Source organism: Pongo abelii, chromosome 5 (assembly GCF_028885655.2).
Source record: "Pongo abelii isolate AG06213 chromosome 5, NHGRI_mPonAbe1-v2.0_pri, whole genome shotgun sequence".
Taxonomy (NCBI): domain Eukaryota; kingdom Metazoa; phylum Chordata; class Mammalia; order Primates; family Hominidae; genus Pongo; species Pongo abelii.
The window spans coordinates 131,864,205-131,885,205 of record NC_071990.2 but is presented as its reverse complement, the minus strand read 5'-3'; the positions used below and the strand labels follow the sequence as shown (position 1 = coordinate 131,885,205).

General features: G+C 40.8%; 2 protein-coding genes across 8 annotated transcripts in view; one reads left to right on the top strand and one right to left on the bottom strand.

Moving 5' to 3' along the window:
- TMEM200A (transmembrane protein 200A) overlaps window positions 1-17,969 on the bottom strand; it is an 83,743-nt gene extending 65,774 nt beyond the window's left edge. The window contains exon 1 of one of the 2 annotated variants that reach the window (XM_024249073.3): window positions 16,968-17,969. The gene's annotated coding sequence lies outside the window, so the exon portion shown is untranslated. The remainder of the gene's footprint in view (window positions 1-16,967) is intronic. The other variant, XM_002817353.5, reaches the window with a different exon arrangement.
- Window positions 17,970-18,041: 72 nt separating this feature from the next.
- Window positions 18,042-21,001, top strand: part of SAMD3 (sterile alpha motif domain containing 3) — a 218,340-nt gene continuing 215,380 nt past the window's right edge. For all 6 annotated transcript variants that reach the window (XM_054558160.2, XM_054558158.2, XM_024249072.3 and 3 more), the window contains exon 1: window positions 18,042-18,360. The gene's annotated coding sequence lies outside the window, so the exon portion shown is untranslated. The remainder of the gene's footprint in view (window positions 18,361-21,001) is intronic.

Genomic DNA, 21,001 nt, shown 5'->3' with positions numbered 1-21,001 from the left:
TTATTTTTCTTCTCTTATTTGTCACAACAAATTATACATGTACTGTCTGTCTTCTCCAGCTGGAATATAAGGCTCATAAAGACAGGAACTTTGTTTTGTTTCCGATTACATTTCCAGTGCCTAAAATAGTACATGGTTAAGTACTCAGAAAATATTTATTGAATGAATAAATAAAAGTATAAATGAGTGAGGCTCTACTGGAAATGAAAGCAGCAGGATTGAGGCCTCTTCAATCCAAAACTGCAGGAGGACTTGGAGGAGCAGCTTAGGTCACTGTACTCTGAAGCCAATGAGTCAATATGCAGCCCCACATGCAGGAGGATAAAGAAGGGAGGGCTGGGTTCATGGGGCTCTAGGTAGGGATGAGACCCAGAGGCCTGCAGCCAGATGGGTCTCCTGCCAAATAAACAGATGAGATTCTGGCTGTTGGGGCAGGAGAACAGCGAATCCCTAGGGTGGTATCTCTAGAAATGAGAATTGGGATGCAGGTGGCCTTGTTACCTGGAGATGGATGGCATGTGCTGCCTTTTTATCTTTGACTTCCTTTTTGTAATCTGTCTTTTCAAATCACTTAACCAAATACCAGACTTAAGGAATTCCCGAATTAATTCACAATTTCACTCTTCATTACTGCCACCCCAACGTAGACTCAGGGAGTCCCATGTATCATCTTATTGCAAAACTCTTTCCCTTGCTCTAAGTGCTTAAAGTATTACCCAATGGCTCTCTAGCCTGAGTTTCTTGAGAAAAGCTTGTTATGCTCTTAGCATGGAACACAATGGCCAGCACTTAGTATGCGCTCAATAAATGTCTGATGACTTAATAACTATATTTGAATAGATCTCCCAGAAGACACTGAGCTAAATATTCATTAACAAGCATCATTAATTTTATGTTATTATTGTCCTATATTCAATTATGCATGAAAAGTTCTGAATAGAGGTTATTTTGAGAGTTGGAAGACTCACAAAATAAATAAGCAATTTCCACAAGTCAAGTAAAGTGTGATAAGACCAAGTGATATTAATAAAATCTTTATCTAAAATGTGGACTTTCCAGAGATTTCTACTTAACCGGGGAGAAAAAAAAATGTATGTGAGGAAGATGATGATTATACTTGTGTATTTTTTATTTTTCAATATTTCAATTTTAGCGTTTTGAATACAATTTAAAATTACTGTTAAGACTTAGAGTATAAGGAACATATCTCTTTCTTTTTCAAAGAAAAGGCTTAGTATTTTCATAAAAATACTGTTTTGTGTGATTTTGCTGGGTGCAGTGGTTCACACCTGTAGTCCCAGCACTTTGTGAGTCCCAAGGACAGATGGATTGTGTGAGATCAGGAGTTCGAGACCAGCCTGGCCAACAAGGTGAAACCTCATCTCTACTAAAAATACAAAAATTAGCCAGGCATGGTGATGTGTGCCTGTAGTTCCAGCTACTTGGGAGGCAACTTGTGGAGTCCCAGCACAAGAATCGCTTGAACCCGGGAGGCAGAGGTTGCAGTTGACTTCCCTTACAGCACTTTTGACTGCCTGAAATTGCCTTGCTCATTTATATGTTTCCTGTTTGTGTCCTCCATTCACAATGTAAGCTCCTCCATAACTTTTTGTTTTGGTCATTACTGGATCCCCAGCTGGCAGCACAAATATTTAATGAATCCTTTATTAATTAATAAACCTTCTCCTGAGCCAAGTTTACTTTTTAACGCATGTCATAAGAGATTTTATCTCTTATGCACAATCACTGCACTCCAGCCTGGGCGGACAGAGTGAGACCCTCTCTCAAAAAATAATTAATTAATTAATTGAATGTGATAATTATTTAATGTGATAATAATTAAATGTGAAAATAATTAATTAATGTGATTTTATATCCGAGGTAAATTTTTTTCTTACAAGTAGAATATTCCACATGGTTGGGGGAGGAGCCAAGATGGCTGAATAGTAACAGCTCCGGTCTACAGCTCCCAGCGTGAGTGACGCAGAAGACCGGTGATTTCTGCATTTCCATCTGAGCTTTGAAGAGAGCAGTGGTTCTCCCAGCACACAGCTGGAGATCTGAGAACGGGCAGACTGCCTCCTCAAGTGGGTCCCTGACCCCCGAGCAGCCTAACTGGGAGGCACCCCCAAGCAGGGGCAGACTGACACCTCACACGGCCGGGTACTCCAACAAACCTGCAGCTGAGGGTCCTGTCTGTTAGAAGGAAAACTAACAAACAGAAAGGACATCCACACCAAAAACCCATCTGTACATCACTATCATCAAAGACCAAAAGTAGATAAAACCACAAAGATGGGGAAAAAACAGAGCAGAAAAACTGGAAACTCTAAAAAGCAGAGCGCCTATCCTCCTCCAAAGGAACGCAGTTCCTCACCAGCAACGGAACAAAGCTGGACGGAGAATGACTTTGACGAGCTGAGAGAAGAAGGCTTCAGACGATCAAATTACTCCGAGCTACGGGAGAATATTCAAACCAAAGGCAAAGAAGTTGAAAACTTTGAAAAAAATTTAGAAGAATGTATAACTATAATAACCAATACAGAGAAGTGCTTAAAGGAGCTGATGGAGCTGAAAACCAAGGCTCGAAAACTACGTGAAGAATGCAGAAGCCTCAGAAGCTGATGCGATCAAATGGAAGAAAGGGTATCAGCAATGGAAGATGAAATGAATGAAATGAAGCGAGAAGGGAAGTTAAGAGAAAAAAGAATAAAAAGAAACGAGCAAAGCCTCCAAGAAATATGGGACTATGTGAAAAGACCAAATCTATGTCTGATTGGTGTACCTGAAAGTGACGGGGAGAATGGAACCAAGTTGGAAAACATTCTGCAGGATATTATCCAGGAGAACTTCCCCAGTCTAGCAAGGCAGGCCAACATTCACATTCAGGAAATACAGAGAATGCCACAAAGATACTCCTCGAGAAGAGCAACTCCAAGACACATAATTATCAGATTCACCAAAGTTGAAATGAAGGAAAAAGTGTTAAGGGCAGCCAGAGAGAAAGGTCGGGTTACCCACAAAGGGAAGCCCATCAGACTAACAGCAGATCTCTCGGCAGAAACTCTACAAGCCAGAAGAGAGTGGGGGCCAATATTCAACATTCTTAAAGAAAAGAATTTTCAACCCAGAATTTCATATCCAGCCAAACTAAGCTTCATAAGTGAAGGAGAAATAAAATACTTTACAGACAAGCAAATGCTGAGAGATTTTTTCACCACCAGGCCTGCCCTAAAAGAGCTCCTGAAGGAAGCACTAAACATGGAAAGGGACAACCGGTAGAGCCGCTGCAAAATCATGCCAAAATGTAAAGACCATTGAGACTAGGAAGAGACTGCATCAACTAACAAGCAAAATAACCAGCTAACATCATAATGACAGGATCAAATTCACACATAACAAATATTAACTCTAAATTTAAATGGACTAAATGCTCCAATTAAAAGACACAGACTGGCAAATTGGATAAAGAGTCAAGACCCATCAGTGTGCTGTATTCAGGAAACCCACCTCACGTGCAGAGACACACACAGGCTCAAAATAAAAGGATGGAGGAAGATCTACCAAGCAAATGGAAAACAAAAAAAGGCAGGGGTTGCAATCCTAGTCTCTGATAAAACAGACCTTAAACCAACAAAGATCAAAAGAGACAAAGAAGGCCATTACATAATGGTAAAGGGATCAACTCAACAAGAAGCGCTAACTATCCTAAATATATATGCACCCAATACAGGAGCACCCAGATTCATAAAGCAAGTCCTGAGTGACCTACAGAGAGACTTAGACACCCACACATTAATAATGGGAGACTTTAACACCCCACTGTCAACATTAGATCAATGAGACAGAAAGTCAACAAGGATACCCAGGAATTGAACTCAGCTCTGCACCAAGCGGACCTAATAGACATCTACAGAACTCTCCACCCCAAATCAACAGAATATACATTTTTTTCAGCACCACACCACACCTATTCCAAAATTGACCACATACTTGGAAGTAAAGCTCTCCTCAGCAAATGTAAAAGAACAGAAATTATAACAAACTATCTCTCAGATCACAGTGCAATCAAGCTAGAACTCAGGATTAAGAATCTCACTCAAAACTGCTCAACTACATGGAAACTGAACAACCTGCTCCTGAATGACTACTGGGTACATAACGAAATGAAGGCAGAAATAAAGATGTTCTTTGAAACCAATGAGAACCAAGACACAACATACCAGAATCTCTGGGATGCATTCAATGCACTGTGTAGAGGGAAATTTATAGCACTAAATGCCCACAAGAGAAAGCAGGAAAGATCCAAAATTGACACCCTAACATCACAATTAAAAGAACTAGAGAAGCAAGAGCAAACACATTCAAAAGCTAGCAGAAGGCAAGAAATAACTAAAATCAGAGCAGAACTCAAGGAAATAGAGACACAAAAAACCCTTCAAAAAATTAATGAATCCAGGAGCTGGTTTTTTGAAAGGATCAACAAAATTGATAGACCGCTAGCAAGATTAATAAAGAAAAAAAGAGAGAAGAATCAAATAGATGCAATAAAAAATGATAACAGGGATATCACCACTGATTCTACAGAAATACAAACTACCATCAGAGAATATTACAAACACCTCTATGCAAATAAACTAGAAAATCTAGAAGAAATGGATAAATTCCTCGACACATACACTCTCCCAAGACTAAACTAGGAAGAAGTTGAATCACTGAATAGGCCAGTAACAGAAGCTGAAATTGTGGCAATAATCAATAGCTTACCAACCACAAAGAGTCCAGGACCAGATGGATTCACAGCCGAATTCTACCAGAGGTACAAGGAGGAACTGGTACCATTCCTTCTGAAACTATTCCAATCAATAGAAAAAGAGGGAATCCTCCCTAACTCATTTTATGAGGCCAGCATCATCCTGATACCAAAGCCGGGCAGAGACACAACCAAAAAAGAGAATTTTAGACCAATATCCTGGATGAACATTGATGCAAAAATCATCAATAAAATACTGGCAAACCGAATCCAGCAGCACATCAAAAAGCTTATCCACCATGATCAAGTGGGCTTCATCCCTGGGATGCAAGGCTGGTTCAATACACACAAATCAATAAATGTAATCCAGCATATAAACAGAACCAAAGACAAAAACCACATGATTATCTCAATAGATGAAGAAAAGGCCTTTGACAAAATTCAACAACCCTTCATGCTAAAAACTCTCAATAAATTAGGTATTGATGGGACTTATCTCAAAATAATAAGAGCTATCTATGACAAACCCACAGCCAATATCATACTGAATGGGCAAAAACTGGAAGCATTCCCTTTGAAAACTGGCACAAGACAGGGATGCCCTCTCTCACCACTCCTATTCAACATAGTGTTGGAAGTTCTGGCCAGGGCAATTAGGCAGGAGAAGGAAATAAAGGGTATTCAATTAGGAAAAGAGGAAGTCAAATTGTCCCTGTTTGCAGATGACATGATGGTATATCTAGAAAACCCCATTGTCTCACCCCAAAATCTCCTTAAGCTGATAAGCAACTTCAGCAAAGTCTCAGGATACAAAATCAATGTACAAAAATCACAAGCATTCTTATACACCAACAACAGACAAACAGAGAGCCAAATCATGAGTGAACTCCCATTCACAATTGCTTCAAAGAGAATAAAATACTTAGGAATCCAACTTACAAGGGACGTGAAGGAGCTCTTCAAGGAGAACTACAAACCACTGCTCAAGGAAATAAAAGAGGATACAAACAAATGGAAGAACATTCCATGCTCATGGGTAGGAAGAATCAATATCGTGAAAATGGCCATACTGCCCAAGGTAATTTATAGATTCAATGCCATCCCCATCAAGCTACCAATGACTTTCTTCACAGAATTGGAAAAAACTACTTGAAAGTTCATATGGAACCAAAAAAGAGCCCGCATTGCCAAGTCAATCCTAAGCCAAAAGAACAAAGCTGGAGGCATCACACTACCTGACTTCAAACTATACTACAAGGCTACAGTAACCAAAACAGCATGGTACTGGTACCAAAACAGAGATATAGATCAATGGAACAGAACAGAGCCCTCAGAAATAACGCCACATATCTACAACTACCTGATCTTTGACAAACCTGAGAAAAACAAGCAATGGGGAAAGGATTCCCTATTTAATAAATGGTGCTGGGAAAACTGGCTAGCCATATGGAGAAAGCTGAAACTGGATCCCTTCCTTACACCTTATACAAAAATCAATTCAAGATGGATTAAAGACTTAAACGTTAGACCTAAAACCATAAAAACCCTAGAAGAAAACCTAGGCATTACCATTCAGGACATAGGCATAGGCAAGGACTTCATGTCTAAAACACCAAAAGCAATGGCAACAAAAGCCAAAACTGACAAATGGGATCTAATTAAACTAAAGAGCTTCTGCACAGCAAAAGAAACTACCATCAGAGTCAACAGGCAACCTACAAAATGGGAGAAAATTTTCGCAACCTACTCATCTGACAAAGGGCTAATATCCAGAATCTACAATGAGCTCAAACAAATTTACAAGAAAAAAACAAACAACCCCATCAAAAAGTGGGCAAAGGACATGAACAGACACTTCTCAAAAGAAGACATTTATGTAGCCAAAAAACACATGAAAAAATGCTCACCATCACTGGCCATCAGAGAAATGCAAATCAAAACCACAATGAGATACCATCTCACACCAGTTAGAATGGCAATCATTAAAAAGTCAGGAAACAACAGGTGCTGGAGAGGATGTGGAGAAATAGGAACACTTTTACACTGTTGGTGGGACTGTAAACTAGTTCAACCATTGTGGAAGTCAGTGTGGTGATTCCTCAGGGATCTAGAACTAGAAATACCATTTGACCCAGCCATCCCATTACTGGGTATATACCCAAAGAATTATAAATCATGCTGCTATAAAGACACATGCACATGTATGTTTATTGCGGCATTATTCACAGTAGCAAAGACTTGGAACCAACCCAAATGTCCAACAATGATAGACTGGATTAAGAAAATGTGGCACATATATACCATGGAATACTATGCAGCCATCAAAAATGATGAGTTCATGTCCTTTGTAGGGACATGGATGAAATTGGAAATCATCATTCTCAGTAAACTATCTCAAGAACAAAAAACCAAACACCGCATATTCTCACTCATAGGTGGGAAGTGAACAATGAGAACACATGGACACAGGAAGGGGAATATCACACTCTGAGGACTGTTGTGGGGTGGGGGGAGGGGGGAGGGATAGCATTGGGAGATATACCTAAAGTGTAATCATAATAATAATAAAATAAAAATGAAAAAAAAAAGAATATTCCACATGGTTAATTCAGCAACATTTATCAAATGTATATAATGTACAAGTCAATATGCTAGGCTCAGTTAAAGAACACAAGCTTCACATAACAAAAACTCTGTGGTGGACTTACTGAGCTCTATATATTCTTTTGAAATTGCTATCTATATTTAGTTATATTTATAAATTTATTAAATATATTTACATGTTATATTTATATTAAAACCCCTTTGTAGGTAGACATACTGTATATGAAATGTCTTTAGCCATATAGTGATATATGACATATGTTGACCATAACTACATATAGTCTCTAATGTGAGCATTGTTTTTGCTCCCAATACCAATATCATCATTACAGTGAAGTGATACTTTGCATTATTCATCTCAACACTCATTTTTAATAAATGACCTCAAACATCATGCTCCAAAAGAGCAGCCTTCTAATGGCTTTCCAGTGCACTGAGTATAAAACCTACTCCAATGCCCCCTCCCCAAATATGTGAGGCTGGCTCCTCATTCTCTCGCAGGTTGTAGCTCAAATGCCTCAAATGCAGAGAGGTCTTCCTTGACCATCTGATCTAAATGAGCGCATGCGCTCTCTATGACATCAGATTTCTTGACTTCCCTTACAGCACTTTTGACTGCCTGAAATTGCCTTGCTCATTTATATGTTTCCTGTTTGTGTCCTCCATTTACAATGTAAGCTCCTCCATAACTTTTTGTTTTGGTCATTACTGGATCCCCAGCTGGCAGCACAAATATTTAATGAATCCTTTATTAATTAATAAACCTTCTCCTGAGCCAAGTTTACTTTTTAACACATGTCATAAGAGATTTTATGTGTCTTATAAGTAAATAAATGTATAAGGCATGAATTCCTACACAGTGTTCTGCATTATTGTTGTGTAAGAAGATCTGTCTCACATTTGACAAAATGAGTCATAAATACAACAGCACCTGCTGAATGAATCTCTCTAAATAATCATTTGTTGAACAAATGAACGAAAATAATTTTATTCAAAATTATTGACTGAGATCCATAAAGGAGAATAATTACAATATAATAATATCCTTCAACTTATAGGAGAAAACAAAAATATTTTTTATTTTAGTTGTAAATTATTTTTGTAGGAATATAATAGTTGTGGAAAAATTGAAATTGGCACTCAAAAACCACCTCAAATTGACTGCTACTGTAAGTTTAATAGTTCCCTTTACTCTCAATAAGTGTTTTTAGACAATAAAATACCCTGCAGAGGTATGTGTAAGATCCAAATTCCTCTTCTGGAATAAGTCAAAGTTCATTGCCATAAAGCTAGGTACTGTGATGTGGTTGAATTTTCTTTGGAAAAGAGTAAAACCAGAAGCTTCAAAATTCAGGAAGTTTGTTTCTGGGCAATCAGTGACTAACATTATAGAAGTTTTCTAGGGGAAAAATCTCAAGCATTTTCATGGCCAGGTGAGGTTGCTCACGCTTGTAATCCCAGCACTTTGGGAGGCTGAGGTGGGTGGATTACCTGAGGTCAGGGGTTCAAGACCAGCCTGGCCAACATGGTGAAACTCCATCTCTACTAAAAATAACAACAACAACAAAAAATTAGCCCGGCGTGGTGGTGTGCCCCTGTAATCCCAGCTACTCGGGAGGCTGAGGGAGGAAAATCGCTTGAACCTGAGAGGCGGAGATTGCAGTGAGCTCAGATCATGCCACTGCACTCCAGCCTGACTGGTGACAGAGCGAGACTCCGTCTGAAAAAAAAAAAAAAAAGACTCAGGCATTTTCAGATCCCACCTCCCAGCAAAACTTGGTCTAAGGTCATCTGCTAGGGATATAGCCACAGACAAAACAGATACAGGCCTGCTCTCACTTGGGTTACAGCCCCAGTGAAAAGTGCAGTTAGAACACTCCATGACTACTAGGACCTAATATCCAAGGCTACAGAGGCAGGGCTGTCAGGGGTTTAGCTCTGCAAAAAGGGGCTCTCATCCTACATCAATCAACTTCTCTCACGGGCTGCTCCACAGTAGAGTCTGAAGAGTCCCCAAACAGGATGTGTATAACACTGGCTTTCAAAAAATCATTTACAAGCTACTTTTTTCTGTCATGGGCCCCTATCTGCATGTTCAGAAACACTAATAAGTAAATTTTAAAAAGTGAAATGAATCACAATATCTTACATAATCTACATTCTAAAAGGGAGATTTGGGTAACAAGGGAACAAAATCAGCACTTAGCATAAACTATTCTTTTTTTCAAAATGGTGGCTTTTTTAAATTTAAAAATAAAAACACCTAGTGAGAGCATGTGAAGGGTAGTTCCATGCACTGTTAGTCATAACTTCAGTTATTTGAAAATCAGTTTGGCATTAAGTATCAAGAGCCTGAAATTTTCATACCCTTTGACCCAGGAATTATCGTTCCACAAATCTTTTTAAAATAAGTAATCTGATAAACATATATAAAATGGAATATAAATGTATTTATAACCCTTATGCACAAAAAAGAGAATCTGAAATTTGAAGAAAGATTCATCAAAGTGCCATTTATAATACCAAATATGTGGAAATGGCCTAAAGTCCAATTTTAAGGGAATAGTTAATAAATTATGATGTCCACATAATCCAATATTATACTGACATTAATAAAGCTTGCCCAGAAGTTGGAAAATATTAAGACATAAGATTAAGCAAACAGAGTAGGTTGTAATACAATATTAAGCATTATGGAAAAAATCATTAAAAATAAGGAGAAAGAAAATGCCAAAATGTTATGAGTGCCTTTGGGTCATAGGATTACAGGCAAATTTTCTCCCTGACTTTTTATACTTAATGTATTTTCCAAGGTTTTTATTGGGAGTGTGTATCACCTTTATGATTAGAAAATATAACAACATCTCTTCAGAAATGCTAACTCCATTTTATTACAAATACTTGCACATGTATGTTCATTAAGCCGATCTGACTTACTTTGCCAAGGGAAACAAAATTTGTGTCTCTCCTATGCCAACCTCAGCTTAGAGACAGTACTGAGATTCTTTGGATTCCTCCTGCATTTAAGCCCAAAGATGTTGATTCTCAAAAGGAAAATACTTTTTTTTCTCCCCAGCAGTTGCTAATCTATTAGTACCTCTGTGATTAGCTCACTATTTACAAGAAATAGCCTACTCCTATTCAACATTGCTTTTGTGTCACGAGCCTCTATTCTTTGCATATCTCTACCAGCTTTATTTCAAAGCACTGTAACCATTTGTTTACATATTATTCTATTGAGTTGTTCTAAAAGTTTTACACATGGTTGTTTTACCTCTCCGAATAGGCTACAAGGTTCTCATAAATACTTCTATTTTTATACACCTTCTCATTCCCCTTCCTCTTATTGTACATATATACACAGTCGATTGCACACACATCCAGTCACACACCTAAACAGATACAAATTTGATATAGTATTTGTTGGGGAATGATATGATGTCACTCACATTCTATTAGTAACTCATTTTATTTAGAGCATCCTCAAGTACACACTTTTATAACTAGAGTGTTTCATGAACCTACTACATTCAGCATGTGCTAGCGAGTGTCCTCTCTCCCTCTCTATATGTATCTACTTCTCATTTTTTCACATTTCAGGGCAGAGGATCTGTATGTATAAAGGTAAATTCAGGCCATGGCAGCTGGCAGAGGTCCCTTCTCTTGAACTGAAATCAGTGACTTAAATTAAGCCTTCCAAACATCTGACTTGCTGACGTATCTACCCTGCATAATGATAGAGATCCTGTACAGAGGGGAAAAAACCTACTAGATTATTAAGTTTTCTGCCAAAGCCGGATATAATCCTGCTGGACAATTCTCTTCAGACGGTCTGCTCTTATCTCACACTCAGATGTCTAAAAGTTAGCTTACTGTCTTCCTTCACAACCATATGCCCCTCCCGATTTCCCCATTTCCATCTCTCAGACTTGATATTGACCTTGTCCTGCTAGCACCAGGATGAGTCCCTGAAGATTCAGGAAGAGGTCTGGATTCCAACAGATCTGGGTTCCATGCCAGCTCTTTCACTTTCCAGTCTGGCTCCAGGAGCTCAGGCAAGTCACTTAACCTTCTGAGCCTCCATTTCCTGGCTCAAGAAAAGTGGCGGTGGTGGGGAGGCATAATATTTACCCTTCTGGAACTTATAATGAAGATTTAGTGAGATTACGTATCTAAGGCACATGGCCTTACAAATGTTAGCTCCTTCCCTGATAGTGCCTGACAACTAATAAAATCCTGTCTCCCTCTGAGGAGCTGCCCATTCCATATTCTTATCGACTTACACCTGGAAGGATATTTAAAGCCATGGCAGATGGTAGAGTTCCTGTTCTCAGGTCAACAATCAAACTCCAGTTGTTCTATTGATCTGCCCATCTGTTCGACTTCCTGATAATTTTCCCATCCCCTTTCCTTGCTACACCCCAAACCCTAAACCCAGAATGAATGCATGTGATAGTCTTTCCTTTCCAAGAATGTCTTACCTTGACATTCTTGTCCAGGTTGGCTCTGAGCATGAATGTTATGCACTTTCACCCTAATAACCTCTGTTCTATGCCTTCTATTTGACCTGGAATTCTGGAACTCTCATTTCCTATCAGAAGGGCCAACCTTTAGCTGGTCCTTCAGTTTGGCCTGATACAGTGAATTTGAGGTTGAGAGGTAGTTTTGCATAGTGGTTAAAACAAGGCTTTGATGTCTGACTGCCAGGGTTTGAATTCCAGCGGTACTGCTTAATGGCCTCATAACCTTCAGTAAGTTATTTACCTCCCTGACTTTCAGTTTTCTCTCATTGGAGGGCTATTGTGAGATTTACATAGCATTAATATAATAACTTTAAAGTATGCAACATGAACCTACCATACTAAGTAGATCCTTGGTAAATGTCAGTTCTATACATGCACCTAGGACTCATGTTGACCACAGGCCTCCTGTTTACACAATCCATTTGCTATTAACCTATCTACCATGCACAGCCATTTCACCTACTGGCCCAGGATGTCTTCCTAGTCTACTCCCTCCTGGTCTATTTCATTCCACAAATGCTTCTGTCAACAAAGATGCTCCTTCATCCTGACATATAACCTCACAAGAACTTCATAATATTGCTCACAAATTCTTGCTGCCATTACTGTAATTGGAAACCTGTCATCTTATGCCTCCTAAATGATAACCTTAATCTGTGCCTGCCACTCCCCTCTGTGCATTTCCAACAACTCAATGAATTTGCATAAACAATAGTTCTGTGTTAATCACTTCAGCTCCCTGTTCAAACTTTCACTGGCTCTACAATGGCCAAAGTAGGGGGTCTCCAATCTCATCATCACTAGATGGGCAGGGCTTTTGGAAACAAAATCTCTGGGCTGGAAATAAGGCACAGGGATATTTGCTAGAAGTACATAGATATGAATAAATGGTGGCTTCCCATTCAACAGTATTCTGGAAACAATCCTCCTTTTAATAAAGTTTAAACATGAGGGCATTATTTCATCACTGGGCTATACCTTGCTTGGGAGAAAGGTCCCACTTTTGGGATACACACTGTCTTGGGCATCTGAGTTGCTTCCATGTGCAAACTCCAGATCATTGTGCAGAGGGCTGTCCCAAAAAAGGAAGGAATTATTCCCAATAATAGACTATTGTTTTTGATTGGCAGCATTATTTTCTTGGGAGAACCACAACTCTATGTAATCTTGACAGAACTGCCTATCATAGTGTCCTACCAGCCGCCTCCTCCTCATCTCAGCACCAGAACCACATATACACAGGGTTAGGCACAAGATTTAGTCCAATACAATCAGAGTGGCACTCTCTGCTAGACACAGAGACCAATTCAATTACCACTGAGCAGGGCCAATCAGAGCCCTTCAAGGAGATTTATAAAAATGGGACCTGGAAGCAAAAGGATCTCTTTTTCTCATAGATGAAAAGCCCAGGAATGTAGGTTTAGAAATACCCACAGTCATCTTTCTCCATACCGAGAAAGAGTACCTCAGAATATAGCTGACCGAGAGAGAGGCGGGACCGAGAAACGGGGAGAGAGAGAAACAACCTCAACAAAGTTGTGTAAGTCTCTGAGTTCCTGCCATGATTGAAGCAAGGACCACCTTTGAACTTTCTGGTCAAATGAGCCAGTAAGTCCTTTTTTGCTTTACCTAGTTAAATATTCACACATGCAAGCAAATGAATCCTGAGTAACTCCCTTCTACATGAACACAAAGTGGGGTGGTGAACACAGAGTTGGGTGGTAAGCGGAGACTTGTCCCCGCTTGGTGCACTTCATGCTCAGAGCAGAGTGATTAGGGCTCTACAGCAAGGACTGTACAGACACTCATCTTACACCTTGCTAGATTTCTATGCCTTTTGTGTAATTTCACCTCTGGTGACAAAGTTTCCAAAGCACAACTTGCAGAACACATCCTATCAATTAACGATACAATGGCCCCAGAATCCTCGCCTTTATATGAAACAGATTTCCTTTTTCCAGCATCACTAAAAGCAATTGGAAGAGTCATATCAATTACTCTGTGATAGTCAAAGCCCCAGAATTCCTGCTGGGGATAGGGGGACCTTAGGGGAGGAGCAGGCACAGAACAGGAGCAGTCAGATTAAACATCAATAATCAGAATTCAAGGCATTTCAGGAAGTCTTGAGCTCATAATTGGAGACTTCTGTGTTCCAGAATGTAACCTAAATTCTTACTCAGAAATTCAACCTCACCTAAAATCTGACCCTAACCTTATGTCTCTCCCCTGTTTACTCAGGGTTTCCAAAGTGAGCTTTAGCTTCTCCTATCTCTACAAATCCTGCAGAAAGGCAGTGGCGCATACTGGTGCAGATGTGCTTTGCAGTATTAGTCCCGGCTTCATCACCTTTCTGCTCTAATTACTTCTGAGGGTTGTTACAAAAATCTATTGCATCATTTGTGAAAATTCATGGAAAACCACCCAGTACTAAGTGAAAGTTGGTATTTTTATTATTTTATTATGTATTTTCAATTCACATAATCAATGTTAGGTCAGATGTCCCAGGCCAGACATCTTTTACTTCTCTTTGCCATTTCCCATTCAATACAACTAGCACGACCCTCCAGCCTGGCTTCCTTCAACCAAAACCCTACAAACCACCCTCCTACACATACACACTGACTTCTGTCTCTCTTTAATTCTGCCAGAATTTGCCTTGCAGCATTTTAAAGAGAGAACATAAAGATCATCAGTCCAAAGCCCTCATTCTGCAGATAAGGGCACCAAGGAGCAGAAAGGCAGAGGAACTTACCCACTTACCCACAGCCACCTAATTAGTGACTCAGTCAAGATGACCCCATCCAGGTCCCTCTGCAACCCACTATGCTGCTCCCCAGTCTGCACTGGTCCCCTGCTACTCTCAGACCACCTCAGCTGCCAGGTGATCTGTGGTACATTTATCAGTCCCCTCTCCATCAGCCTATAAGCCCATAGAAAAGGCCTGGAGGGGTAGCTAGGATGACACCACAACAAGCACTCACTGATGTTTTCTGAGTTTTTGAGCACATATCAGATCTCAGCAGACAAAACATAGTGTAAGTCCAGGAACAAGTGGATCTGCTTGATAAAACTGTAAATCAGATATACATTCCTTAATAAAATGAGGTCCATCTCATTGCAGGTTTGGATTTTTGTTGCTGCACAAGTTATTTTTCCTCTTTTAAATTCTACCCTCTATTTGATAAGTAATGTGTATGACTACAAGGGCTTATTTTTTTATCCTCTACTAATTTTGCTTAAGAAATGTAAAAGTTGACATTTGCTTTTATCTTTGTTCTTATCTATCTTCCTAAGCTAAATATGAATTTCTTTCCTTTATGCTAAGAGTCATCATGAGAAGTAGAGCATTTAACCAATCAGTTCAGATCCGCTCCCTCTATATGTCAGTAGTTATCCTTTTCTGGCCAATGAGCTACTGTCAAAATTCTGAAGCTACACAAGTCCAAATATAGCAATCTAACTCTTGTAGTATTCAAAAGCTTCACTAAAAATTCCACCAAGTTAAAATAACAAGTACAGCCATCCCTCTTTACAATGATCTTTCCTGAAGAATCCCTTCTGATTACAGGTGTCTTTAGACACTACACACATTTACTTAGACATGCCTCAAAGGCAACAGGTGAAGCCTTTCTGTGCTAACTCCCTGGAATTTACACACAGGGACTTCCCATACAACTCTAATGAAGGCTTTCCCAGCCTAGATACAAAGCTAATTATAACCAGGGTTACAAATTATAGCTACATTATCTCATAATTATGAGCTATCTAGTAGGACTTGGTTAAAAAATCTTTCTAAACACCTCAGTGTGTATTTTTTTACAGTAAAAAAAAAATCATAATGTTAAATTGTCAAAGCATTTAACTATAGTTTCCACTTAATGGCAGCATTATTTTCTGTTTAGAAGGACTTCTATTCTTCACTTGAGGTGTTTATAAAGAATGAAACTACAACCACATACTTCTGTGTAGGTAAACAGTGGGAAAATAAAGTAAGGTTTAAAAAGTTTCAAAATTTAGTCTACTTTTCACAAAATGATAATGCTTTCTAGTATCAGTAGCCAAATAACAAATTGAAGGTCTTTTTATAAGTGTTCCATAATTCAAGAAACGACAAAGTAAATAGCTTTCACAAGCTCTGGTAATTATGCATACAGCACTATAGAAAGTGTGCCTCAAACTTGGTTTGATTGCAAAACCGAGAGTTCAATATTCTTTCTTACAAACAAGAATAATTATCGATTCTTGAAATGTTTTCTATGCAATTGTCCATAACTACTTCTGAAGGTATTCAGAAGAGACAAGGCAAGAGACACTTTAGTCCAACATATTTAGTTATTTAGCCCCGGTCCAGACTAAGGTGGACCGGGGCTGATTCCAATTAGTCAATTACATGAATGTGCTGCATCTGCCTTTCTCTCTGACATTACCAATGCCTGGTACTGAACAATGAATTGTTATTTTAAAAAAACACACAAACACACACACACATTTTTCTAAATCAAACAGCGGTAAATACACAGAGAGCTTGCGCCTACACAATGTGAAGTGTTGGCGCGAACAGTTTATAGCAAAAGAATGATTAATGAAGCAAATCTTAGAAGCCTTCAGTCCTTTCTCTTACAGCCAAGACTACAGGGAGAAGGGTAGTGCTGAATTTTGCAAATAATTGAATTGCTTTGCCTCTCCATTTTGCCTGTGTAGATTCTACCCTATCCAGATACTGTTTTAGGAAACCCTGACCATACTTTGCTCAATCATAAATTAACGCTGTGGACATTACAGAGAATGCTGACTCTCAGGAACCAAGACAAAGGAGGGTGTTGCTTGGAGAAACCCAGCCAGGCGCTCCAGTACTCCGGGTTCTTGGAGGCTGCCCCGCACGGCTTCTCTCGCGCTCCCGGGACTGGGGAGTCTGGACCCGATGGCGGACTTGGTTTATTTCCCAAACTTTAGGAGAGACAGCGTTTACCTAACTCTGGAGGCTGTAGCGGAGGGGAGGGCAGGGGGCTGAAGAAGTGCCCGGTTTCGGCTGCGGTGGCCGCCCACCCACCTCCCCACTCCCGGCAGCACCCTTTCCTTCCCCTCACCTGTCCTGAGCACCGGGCCCTGAGGGTCGGGTCGCCTCTCCCGGTTCTCAGTCCTGGTCTCACTCCAGGAGCTGTCGGGACGTCGGGCGCCTCTGGAGGCGGACGAAGAACGCGGCAGGGTCGGGGGCGTCAGAGGGAATCTCGGCCGCCGCGGGCAGCCGCCGTCTCCCTCACCATCCCAGGGCTTGGGCGGCCACCGCGGGCGGATGAGTCAGGCGAGGGGGCGGGTGGCAAGGGGTGCAAGCGGGCGGAGGGTGGGGGCGCCCCTATGCCCGCGCCGGGGGGGCATCGGCTGCTTCGGGGCAGGGGACGCGCCGCTGCTGGTGCTCACAGCGGGCCGCCGCCATCGGGGCGCAGAGTCCAGGCGCGCCTGTCCTCGGAGGGCACTGGGCGCAGCGAGCTGGGCAGGGGAGAGGGAGTCGCCGCTCAGGCGGCGCCGCCACCTCGGCCAAGAAAGACAAAAGGGACCGGGAATGGGAGGGGAAAAGTTTTCTGCTCGGCTCCAGATGGATCCCAGTCCCAAACCTCACGCCATAAAGCCCCAAAGAGGCGAGTTGGGGGCGGGGGCCGGGGCGGGCTTCCAGGGGCGTGGCTGCGCGCCTGCGACCCCGGACGTTGCCAATCTCGCCGCCGCCCCAAAACCTGTGGGAAACCCCAGTCCTGCCACCCACTCCTCCTGGAGGACGCAGACAGGATCTGCTCTGCAGGAGCCCAGGCCGGCCGATCCGCGTCCCGGCCACAAAGTTGCACTTCGAGAGCCCAAATCACCCGCAGACAAAACCCATCTTTGGGAACAAAGTACCCGCTTGCAGGCGCTCTTCCCGGGCTGGAAGGCTGGCGTGCGGAAACGGACACACCCACCCGTGGGGCCCGCCTCTAGCTACCGCGGGACCACCGGTTACCGAGCCAGGGGCCCGGCTCCCCCAGTTCTCCGGAGCGGCTGGGGAGCTCCAGCGGACTCGCAGTGTTCCCGGAGCAGGCACCGCAGGACCCTGGCTCCACGCCCCTCGGACGCTTTCTCCTCAGATGCCGCCCGGCGGCCCGGGGTCCCCCTGGCGGGCTGCGCGAGCAAAACCAAACCCGGCCGGAAAAGACTCGGCCAGGGCCCCCTCCGTCCACGCGTCCCGCCGGCCTGGCAAGGGGTTCCGGAGAACGGCTTGAGGGGCGAGAACCAAGGGCGGGAGGAATGGAAGACAGAGGGAACTGAAGCACGGGGGTCTTCGATGAGCAGTGCGGATGTTCAACTCCAAACATCAAAGCCAACGAGAGGTTCAGGTTACTCCTCCTTGACCCCAAACATCCAGTGAGTGGAGACTGGCCTGTTCATAGAGTAAAATATGTCGTCTCTAATTCGGCAAAGACAGTGATGACTGTATATATGCAGGCCAATTCCGTAAGTAAAGTTTCATGTAAAACTAATTACTGGATATTCCAACCACCCCCTGTGCAGGCCAGCCGCATGCACAAGGGATGTGCTATGCTTGTGTCCCCTGGATGTGTTTTAAGTGATAGAAGGCAAGTATGATATTCTGGTGCAGTGTATTTGTTTATTTCAGCGTGTGATCTGTTTATCTCGTTTTCAAGAAAAGTTTGCTTCAGGGGGGTATAAAATGTATGTTTGGGGGGGTGGGGGACATCCACGCAAAAATTTCCACATTAGAAAAAAGTCTTTAAAATCAGATATAGCAATGAGAAGAGACTGTAGAAATGGATTTCCTGTGGTATAACCTTCTTGCCTTGACTAGAAGAATTTAGAGATTGGGCACTTTTAGTGGAGATGTCACAATCAAAATGTTTTATAAAAAGAAAGAAAAGAAAACTAAAGGAGTTGGGGTGGGGGAAGGATGAGTCACCTTTATAAACCATCTGTGGTTTTATTTTTACCCCACCTGCATCTAGTATTCTAGCCCACAGCCACCTGCTCAATTCTCTTAGGTTTTCTTAAATGCGTTTGTCAAGCACCGTATCAAAGGAGTGTGCTTCCGTTGGGCCCTCTTCGTAGTTACCTCTACATTTTATAAAGAAACACCCTGAAGCCACATTGTCTATAAAGCTCCTGAGAGGAAACACCTCCTGGTTCCCCTCACTGTCTAAGGAGTGAGTAATAGGAATAGGCTCATAGTCCATAGATCATTTGAGGTGACATCCTAAGACCCATGGTGAAACGTTTAAAATGGTCATCTAGCCATTTTAAGCATTGAGTGACTGAGCCGTCCTCAAAAAGAGACTGATGAGAGCCATGAAAAAAGGAATAAGCACATTCTTAAGGCCACAGATATTGATGCTTCCTCATTTATGAACTATGAACTCAGATTTTAGTGATTTACCAAAAAAGAAGAAAGATAGACTAAGTAAAATCACCAAAAGGGAATTATTTAGATTTCTTTTTAAAATAATTACTATTAGTCTCAGAAAAGGCAGGTAAAATGACCTGTAAATAGAGAATTATTTGCAATTCAGTAGTCTGAGCAACTCTCAACATATTAGTTATAAATTTTCCCTGACATTGAGTGCTCAAGGGAATCTCAGGTAAATTATTTATCTTTACTAATGGCCAATATCTTTCCATCTGAAAGTGAATATACCATGCCAGTAATGGATTTTGAATTCAGCTGCACATCTGCTTTGGAAATAATGGATAGAAGTCAACTATTTTCTACTTCTCGCCATCAAGTAGCACTGCACTTCACACATAATATTTTTTGCTGTGTCTATATGAGATTTGTAAATTTCCACTAGAACAAGCCCATCTTATAAGAGTGCATAGTAGAAAGAGAGTAATCCAAGTGTCCTGTAATCCAAGCTTAACCACCTACTAACAGAGGGACTTTGTACTTCATTTCTCTCATTCCTTAAGTAGGAACAAAGTATCTATTTCAAAGTGTTGTGAAAATTGAATGAAATGATGTGTATAATATTATTCTTACAAGTCACATAGATCCTCAATACATATGTGATTGAACATATATACACTCACATCAAACTTGTTTTAATGCAATTAACATCATCAAAAAAAAGACTTTTCCTGTGGAATCAAGAATTAACTTGAAAAAAAGGTCAAAATATGAAGATCAACATTTTCACTCTTGGTATAGTATTATAAAAGTCTAATGGATGGCAATTCATATTTAATGAATTAATTTTTGAAACATACATTGAAGTGAAAAAGAATGAGTATTCTTAAGAGGTCATGTAACAAGGCTAAGAGAAGTGCTATTAGAAAATTTGTGTGGGATTATACTCATTTTCTCTTGCCATAAATGTAGCCCATAGCGTTTTTAGACCTGAGAAGGGATCCTTAAACAGAAAATAAAAATGTTTTCAATGGGAAAAAATAGAATTGTTTGCTAGATTTTTATCTGAATGACTTTGTTCTTGATGTGAAATAGATTGATAGTCTTAAAGCCCCTGTAGTATTTCTGCTGGCAGCCATAGGCACTTTTTCAAAGTAGAGGGTAAAGTCAATAAAGAAAATGAACCTTCTGACTTTGTTCTTGAAATAAGGAAATAGGGGGAGGAATATAGCATAAAGAAAAAGGTAGAGGAAATATATTTTAAAATACAATTTTAAGGTCATTTTTATTTCACTGTGATTTTGAATAGCACTTTGTCATACTTTTCATGTTTTCTTTCACATTATGTGCAATTGAATAATAGTTCGGTGGATTTCACAGCAGAAAGATGTTGCTAATTTCTTTTCTGTTCATTAAATGTGCAAGGAACAGTGCTATTCCCTCTCAGATTGATGTTTTATAATGTTGAGGCTGATACGACTACTTAAATATTTATAAATTCTGTATTAGATACAGAATCATCTATATTAGATAATTAGATACCTCCTTGTTAGATAATAAACCTGATTAGATTCTTTTTGCCTGAGGGGCACTGGCAACGTACCATTTAGAAATGTGAAAGGAGCCACACTCTCTCCCTTCCAAAGCCCAGTTCTTTCCTCTGAACAGATTTGTGCCTGTTGAAGGATAATCACCAAGTAGCTTGTAGAAATCCAAAAATTACTTTTTAAAGATTTTGAC